Source organism: Lepidochelys kempii, chromosome 9 (genome assembly GCF_965140265.1).
Source record: "Lepidochelys kempii isolate rLepKem1 chromosome 9, rLepKem1.hap2, whole genome shotgun sequence".
Taxonomy (NCBI): Eukaryota; Metazoa; Chordata; order Testudines; family Cheloniidae; genus Lepidochelys; species Lepidochelys kempii.
This window is the reverse complement of record NC_133264.1, coordinates 21561407-21571003: the sequence shown is the minus strand read 5'-3', so window position 1 is coordinate 21571003 and position 9597 is coordinate 21561407.

Sequence of the window (9597 nt, the reverse complement as noted above, 5' to 3'; positions counted from 1 at the left end):
TTTATTTGTGTGAAATTATCTTGGTTCCAGTCTGAGTGCTAGTGTACATGTATCAGAGACCCAAACATCACAATTGTCCACAGCCCTCATAATGTTCCTTAGCCATGTTACTAGCATCATCAATTGCCACTGGATGGAATATGCAGTGCTTTTAGAATAGTCACTATTGCTAGAGAACCACCAGGCATACATGAGTAGGAAACATTACTTTTGCATCAATACAATACACAAAATTGCTATTAGTTTGTTTTAATTTTGATTTTGATTTATACAAAGAACAAAATGGAGGGACAACTCTCCACTGTTCTAGGTGCCTGTGCCATAAACTATGCAAACAAAATTAAACTGCCCACAGAACACCAAATTCTCATCCCCTCGCAAATCTGATTGCCTTTAAAAGCTCTCCTTTGAAGCAACCCATGTAAATAGACGTGCCTTGCCCTGAGACCTAAAGGGCAATACACTTGTGCTATTTTGGACTGGGGGAAACCTGTTCCAGAGCTGAGAGCCCCTCACAGAGAATGCCTCTTCTTATTTAAATCAAGAGGGATCCAGCTCAAGTGCCCTGTTGACTCAAATTTCTCAGCAACAGAATATTTGTCTGTTTAATTATAAGAACAGTAGATGTAACTATGTGCTGAAAGGTGTCTGGCAAACAGCTACAGCACCATTTCAAATGATTTTAATCAAGACTACATCCTTGTTTACCTATGAGATGACTGTGCAGTCAGCCTATACCAATTAGAGCATGTATTTAAAAAACACCAGCTTTTTAGTGGTGTTACTCTGATCCCTGATTAAGCACCTGCTTGGGTTGTTCTGGGTTGGTAATCTTGGCTGTTTGTATGTGGGAACAACAATCCCAGATGCAGGTTTTGGAACTAGACAGGTGTTCATAGAATTTATAAATCTTTTCTCAGTGTGGATTGGATCTGCAAACAAGTTTGTTATGCTCTCATTGCAGAGGCCCTGCTAAATATGTACTCTTTGTTGTTGTTAAACAGCAGCTAAATTACAACTCTGTCTTATTCCTAACCTGAGAGGGTAATTGCTATGAGGACTATATAGTATGTTCTAAAATTAAATAGTCTGGCTAGCAGGCTAAAGGGACTGATGATCAGCAGACTCCTTGTGTAACAAATCTGGTCTTTTAGGTATAGTAGCTTTCTTGATGAAGCATGAAATAGCAAATGTATAACAAAGGGAGTTTCTCATTGTCTCAGTACGGAAAATGTTGTGTTTGTGGCTGAAGAGTGCAAGTCAACAATCTGCACACAAGATGTACAGCTAGGAGTTTCTTTAATTTCTGACAGCAGTGAACAAGCTTGAAGTTGCTGAATACTACAGTAGCAAGGAATACAGTACAAACTTGCTCCCTCTAGTGACCAAGTGGGGTATGAGTACTTTATACTCCTAAAGAAAAGGAGTACTTGTGGCACCTTGGAGACTAACCAATTTATTTGAGCATAAGCTTTTGTGAGCTACAGCTCACTGCATCGGATGCACAGTGCCACAAGTACTCCTTTTCATTTTGCGAATACAGACTAACACGGCTGCTACTCTGAAACCTGTCTTTATGTTCATAGTAGGGGACATCCCTTGCCTCGATTAAGGTGGGTATGATCTTTCTGTTTAAGAAATGATTTTTTTCCAAAGTTGTTTAACATGCATACTCTTGGAAGTTGCTGTGCATCATCAGTATTGGGGGGTAGAGTTGGTGCGAATGTGAAATTTCTTGTTTATGAAGTTCCTGAGCGACAGTGGCCAGAAGATAAGGACCCATCAGTAAAACATTCACATTCTTAAGGATTTGTTTGCACATACCTGTGGCTCATATTGTTGCACTGATTTCCTTTGAAAACTGATGTTGCCCATGGGTTTGATCTCAGGAGCTCATTTGTGAGCAACACAGGGAGCAATATACTTGTGAGCACTACTCCTTGAGCCCAGGGACCTGGAGTTTGAATCTTGCCCTGAGGGGAGTTGCATGCTATGCACATTAATGCTCTTAACCTACTTTTGTTGGTGTCTGGGTTATACTGGGATTCCTTGATGGTGTGTACAATTTTGAAGATGTTCAGCACATCACACGTGTACCCCAATACCATCTACTTGTCTGCCCAAGACGAACCAGAGACAGTAGTGAACAGTACTGTGTCTGGGATATGAAGCCTGGTATGGGGATGTGAGTCCAGGCTGATGTGACAGGAACTAACTGCGGCTCTGAAAATGATTCTAGGCAGTATCATTGGCACAAGAGTCTTGGCTAGGATAAATCAGTTCCATTGCTGAACTCCTGCTGGACAGCACTAGACATGACAGAATGGATCTGTGTCCCGGTGTGGGAACGGGTATGTTCAGTTTGCTAGGATTGGGGATGAGAATACTCACTGAGATCCATACCTCTCAGTGGTATTGTTTTATTTATTTCTATAGGGTGTTCTTATTCCAGTGAGACTTGAGATGAAGGGGCTACCTCCCATCTCTGTGTGCAGAGCTCCTATATTAGTACACAGAGTAGATTTCGGTTCAGATAGTAAATGAGATGTGCCAAGGAAACCCATTGTACCACTCTTATAAATGCCCTTCACTCTCCGTGCTCTGAAAAGGAACAAGGCAGTCTTAGGCAACCTTAATTCTTCATTAACAACATGTTTTGAAGTGACTTATCCTGAGTATGACATTTGTGAAGGAAAAGTTTGAAACATAACCTACTGCTTAAAAGAACACCTTTCTGGGAGTGCCTTCTGCACTGCCAGGGACATACCGGCTCTATCATCTGTCACACGTGAATGTGAATTCATCTCTACATATAACCTGATTTGACGGAGAACCCAGATAGCTCTGAGATCGAATCAGAAGCATGAATCTACAAAGAATTTAATTAAAACCTATTTCCATGACATGCAGGCTCCATGTGTTTGATTAAATCTAGACATTGAACACTTTTAAAACTGACTCTCTAATGCACTTAGATCCTCTGCACTTTTGGGACATTTCCTCAGCCTGTGTGAAGCTCAGCCAGTGTAAATTGTCAGAACTCTATTAAAGTCAACGCAGTCGTGACAGTTAACACCAGCTGAGGATCTGTGCCCTGTCTAATAGCTTTGTTTACAAGACTGAATATTCAAAGTTCCATAAGGGACCCTTTCTCTCTTACCTAATCCAAAGATTTTTGTACCATGCTAATCATCATGGACTCTGAGAACCTTACAAGTTTTTAAAATTATTTTATTAGTAACTTCTATTACTTAAAAAACAGAGGAATACTTGTGGCACCTTAGAGACTAACATTTATTTGGGCATGAACTTTCATGGGCTAAAACCCACTTCACTGGATGCATGCAGTGGAAAATACAGTAGGAAGATATTAGCCCACGAAAGCTTATGCCCAAATAAATTTGTTAGTCTCTAAGGTGCCACAAGTACTTGTCGTTTTTTTTTTGCTGATACAGACTAACACATCTACCACTCCGAATTCTATTACTTAAGTTTCTCTCCTACACTGAGATTTTTATGATGCTGTTGAACATGGGAAACGTAAGTCAAACAATTGAGATTTGCATTTAGTTTTGAAGACACTGAGAGTCATTGTTATATAGTGGACATGTTCTGGAGTGAGTTGCACAGCTGTGTCCAACTGCCAAGAAAACTCTGCAACTCATGTTCATGAATTTCACTCTTCTTGTTAAAGGTGCCCTTGTTCTGGTGGAACATGGCTGGCATGAGTGGCCTTTGCTGTGCAGAGAGAGAGGTTTGGAATCCCAAGCCTCCCTCTGGCCTGGACTTAGGTGCCTATGACCCTTTGAGGGGCAGGTGGAATGACCCCTCTCATCAGCAGTTCCTGGGTGCTAAATTCAAGGCTGTAGATTCCACCAGGTCACAAGGTACCTGAAAGTTAGATACTGGAACACCCATGTCCCTTTGTGAATCTAGTCTTACATCTGTAAACAAGAACTGTGAAATAATGGACTGAGCAACGGCTGGAAATAAAGAGTTCTACTGCTGGCCCTGCCACTGATGTGATATAACCTGGACAAACCTTAGGCACCCAATTTTGAAAATGTTGGCTTTAACCAATCGGGGCCTCGGTTTCCCCATCTGTTAAATGAGGGTAAGAATACATACCTCACAGGAGTGTTGTGATGCTTATTCAGTCTGTCTCTGTAAAGTGATTCAAATGCCTCATGTACAAGGTGCTAGATAAATTTGGAAATTGATTATTATAATAAATATTTAGTTTTAAATCTGCTGGAAATCCCAGCCTAAATAACAGGGAATGGTTTTGAAATATGTTCTCTGGAGTGTTCTGCCTGGCCCAGGGGCCCTGTTTGTTCCACTCTCCAGCAATGCTGCATGATGTTTAATTATCACAGGATATTATTGATGGTTGGAACATTGTCTTAAAGTCCCTTTACAATTGAAGTCATTACCTGTAAATCTAAACAGAACACAGCTGGTCTGGTCTCCAGAAAATGATCAGTACAAACTGAACGAGATTCATTTCTCTGAGTGTTTAGTACCGACTGCTGTGTTTTAAGGGCAGAGCAGTTGTGGCAGGGAAAGTGGCCATTGTACTCTTGTTGATCAGATTCCTACCGATGCCATTTACATTAGGGAATATTGACAAAAGGTGGCCTCTCCTATGAATTTCCCACTCTCCACTTCTCTTTGTTAGAAAATGTCAATCAAACAAAGCTGCCGCCAACCAACTGCCCTGCGTAATGGATTTTGACTGATGGATTGTGCCTTTCAAGTAAAGCACTCATCCTTTCAAGCAAAATATACACAACTATTTGCTGAAGAGTCCAGTGTATTTGTTTGTGTGTTATAACCATAATACTCCACTCTCTAGCACAGGCTTTTTTAGTAACAAAAAGAAGAGCTCTGTATAAGCTTGATAACTTGTTTCTCTCACCAACAGAAGTTGGTCCAATAAAAGATATTATATCGCCCATCTTGTCCTCTCTCAAAAGAAAAACAAGTGTTTAAGGCAACCAGAAATCTTACCTATTGATTATCCCTGCAGAAAGGCAGAGTCTGAACATTCCTTGGGCAACAAGCATTTTCAAAATGGACTCTCTCTCTGATAATCCTGCTAGATAGAGCCCTGGATCCTAGTCCACCCAGGGCCTGATCCTGTGCCCAGTGATACCAATGGGAGCTTTGCCCCTTATGGAAGTGGGTGAAGGGACAACCTCATAATCTCCATTGAACTTCCCTGGAGGCTGAGGGGCAATAATCTAAAATATGCATGGAGCTTTCATTTGGAGCTATCATGCCCAGCTAGTTTAAAATTCTTCTGAGTTTCCACACTCACTCTCTAACTGTATCACTCTGGTGGTGGTTATGCACTGAATGTATGATTCTAACATTCTCTGTTCTAATTGGTTCTTTGATTAATCTTACTAAAAAATTGCCTATTTGTCCACTGTGGTAAAGAGAGGCATAAAAGTTTTAAGATGTAATTTTAAAATAGTGTTCAATGAAGCTTGTCAAAATTAACAGTGCTACCTTTTACTACTTCACACTTTTTTAAAAAATAAACTCTGTAAAAAATGTAGAAGTCAGATACAGGACCTCATGAAAACAATTCAGTGCAGAATGTTAGGCTTTTCCCTAGACAATTGAAAATGAATCTCTGTTCCTAAGGCCATTTTAAACTTCAGGAAAATGTTTGAGACCAGTGGTGCTCAACCAGGGGCAGGTGTACACATGGGGTACACAGAGGTCTTCCAGAAGGTACATCAACTCATCTAGATATTTGCCTAGTTTTACAACAGGCTAAAAAGCACTAGCGAAGTCAATACAAACTAAAATTTCATACGGACAATGACTTGTTTATACTGCTCTATATACCATACACTGAAATGCAAGTACAATATTTATATTCCAATTGATTTGCTTTATAATTGTGTGGTAAAAATGAGAAAGTAAGCAATTTTTCATTAGTAATGTGCCTGACATTTTGTATTTTTATATCTGATTTTGTAAGTGACTAGTTTTTAAGTGAAGTGAGAACTGGGGAAGGCAAGACAAAACAGACTCCTGGAAGGGCTATAGTAGTCTGGAAATGTTGAGAACCACTGCTCTAAACATCACCCATACATCAGCTTAATCCCAGAAGCCTCAGGATGTCTGTCCTTTATTAACAAAACTTAACCCTGCGGAGAAATGGGTCACTCTGAACAAAATACAAATTTAGGGATAATGGGGGAGTTAGATATAGGCTTTTTCCACTGTGGGCAATTCTAGTAATTCATTGGCAAACTACAGCAAAATGTGATTGCTATAAAAAATCTCTTTGGTAGGAGAAAGTAATTATTTAAGCCATTGCTCCTGAGGAAAAATGAGGATAAGGCAAGGCTGGAATTTGATTGGAAGCCATATTCAGTTTCCCATTGTAGGAGTTTTATTTTTGAATGAACAAACCTGTGGCTGTTTTGAAGACAAAGGCTCTCCTGTGCTGACATGGAATCTCTTCAGCTGCTTACAGTGAATTCTTTTAAAAATACTTTCAAAAGGAAGGTAGTTTTTGTTTCTAGTCTCACTACAAGAATTTCACTTTCAAGGCCCTTTATAACCCATCAGTGCCCTACCTATCATCTCTCATTCACTGAGATATTGATTCCTGCCTCCTATCTGCCAATATTGCCAGCTTCCATTGCCTGCTTTTTCCCATGCTGCCCCTCAGGCTTCGGAGAAGCTCTTTGTAAACATCAGCAAAGTTACCTCAAGTCATTACTCTCCTTTGCTGTGGTGCCTACAAAAAACTGGACAATGGTTTGGTTATTGGTGTGCTGAAACCTTAGCCTAATACTATCTCATTGTTTCTTTGTACTCCCCCATCCATCTGTCTTAGTCATTGGTTGTCTCTAGTGTTATACTTAGTTTGGAAGCTCTTTGTGGCAAGGACCAACTTTTTGTTCTGTGTTTGTACATAACCTACCACAGCGGGGTCCTGGTCAATGAATAGGGCTCCTAGATGCTATGATAATACAAATAAGTTAAAAGTACATTTCAAAGGTTGGACATCATGTAGCCATTTTGGACAGGCCTATTTTATTCATGCTAATACATTGGACATATCATTATTTTGTGTTTATACTGTGGTAGTACACATCAGTCCCACTGTTCTAGGCACTGTATAAGTGCACAAAAAGACGCAATTCATGCCTCAAAGAGCTTATGATAATTTTTCCTTTAACTCCAATTTAGGATTCAACCACATCTGTGCTCAGTCAAATCTTGAAGTGATTATTAACTTTAAATCGACTTCTGTGTAATGTAAGGAGAGGAGGGCCTTTCTCTGTAAGCTGCATCTCTGCTTCTACAAATATGTATTTTTAAAAAGTAGCTCTGGAATCAATTAACATATAAAAAGGTCTTGCAGGCTGCGGTGTAGGCAGTAAATGACAGTCCCTTATCTGGTGCAAATTAAGTACTTGTTATCAGATTACCAGCCACTACTAGTATAATCAAGAAGGGTACATGTAAAGCAGCAGCCAGTGAAGTATGGACTGAACCTTTTTTGGCTCTTGGCTCTTTTGAATGCTAAAGGGAAATTATCAAGGCTGGAAGGTCTAAAATTAGATTAGCTTTGATTGATTTCAGATAGGCACAATACACTGCTAGTCTGCTCTGCCTGCCAGCTCTTCTTGTGAAGGTTACCAGCTGGCAGACAAATGCACAAACAGCCAGCAGGAATCTTGTTTATTTATCTAGCATGTTTGGAGTGAATGGCACTTTCTGAATAAGACCCTTGGTCAGAGCTGGTTACAGTCTAATTTAGGCTAATAAGGAGAAATGGTATTAAGCTACAGAAAGGAGGGGAAACAGAAACCTGCTGTTTGGAGAGCACTAGTCACACACAACTTGGGTTATTTCATTTTGTGGTTTTGGGGGGTGGGTTTGTTGAATGGGCATTTCTGGTATATTTACAGGAAGATCCAGCATATGGGAGCAGATAGTGATAGCTGAGGTTGGTGAGGAAGAAAGGAAATGTCAGCAGGGGAATGAAAGAGGTTGGCCCAGGAGCTGGTGTGTGGCCTAGCTGAAAAGCTGGGATAACTTTTTAACACAACTCTCTCCTACATTTCTCAACAGCTGGAATCGTGTGTTTAAAAGTTAATTTTTAGGGAAGGTTAGATTTTTGGGTATATAAGGTCACTTTAACGAGCGAGTACAGCATATTGCAGGCCTGGATAATATTCCCTATGCAGACAGAGATGATTTGATTTAAAGTTCTAAATTTCCATACTAAATTGCAGCTCAAAGGAATTTTTGTGGTCCAGTTTATTCACGCTACCTCCATTCCTACTGGCAGGTGTAGCTACAATACAATATTTATTATAAAATCCATGTTTATAACAGTGAAGATTCACTTTGGTGACACAGATGAATTCTCATAAAAAGATGTTTTTAAAAGCCTTGCTTTTATTTTCTATACTAGAGCTGAACTATGGATCTGGCATAAAGTGTATAACTAAAACCAGATCTCAACAGTTTCAGAGTGTTTTTTTACTGCTATTTGATGTAGTGAAAACTTTAACCAGTTCCTGGGAGAGGAGCTCAGTGTGTCACTAGTACGCAATGATATGTAACCATCTCTAAGAACGGCAACTCCACACAATGCCAAAAGTGCAGCTAAATAAAAATGCCTGCGAAATCTGCATTTTTCTGTACAAATGAGATACTGAGCCATATGGTCTTTTTAAAAGCAAGTTACAAAATTATGAAGCATAATCTAGAAGATAATTGAGCCGAATCAAACTCAAACCAAAACCTTGACCTCAATGAGAATTGATTTGAGCCTTAAGGGTACATCTACACTATGCAGTAAGTAGCCTGTGGGACTCAGGTTTGTAGACTCAGTGTTTCCAAGCCTACGCTTGAGCATCCACACTGCATTGTAAACCCATGCCTTCCAACTGTGTTGATGTGTCTATACTGCACTACATTGACCTGAGTCAAGCTGTTTCTGGAGGCATATCTGCCAGGGTTCCAAGCACCCTTGTAAGATACAGCCACTCTAGGGCATGATTCTTAGTGGATTTTGGAAAAATTTGTCTGTCCACCTGTTACACCCAACCAAGCCCTTTTTGAACCTGCACAGTCCTACCAGCCAGAGTTGTTAACATAGATCCAAGCTTGGTGGAAGAACTTCTCCAGCTCACTCTCAGTGCCTATTTCAGAAATGAGAGTGTCTGTGACACTGGGGGACACTTCGGTGGCAGTATTTGACCTGCTGAAGGCACCTCTTCCCCCTCCCCCCCCCCGTTCTGATGCTGCTCATGCCTGTTGCCATAGCTGCAGATTCCCTTTATGTAAACCACTTCTGGAGCAGGGCTACAAACACAGACTGGTGAGATCACATTGTCATGAGGATGTAGATGACTAGCAATGGCTCTATAACCTTTTTGCATAAAGACGCAGATGTGTCTGGAGGTTTGCCCAGACCCTTCAATACCAGGACACAATGAGGAAGGCCATATTCAGCCACAAGTGGATTGCTGTAGCTATCTGGAAGTTAGCTACCCTAATCTGATATAGGTCTGTTGCTAACCAGTTTAGAGTTGGCAAGTCAACTGTCAGGGT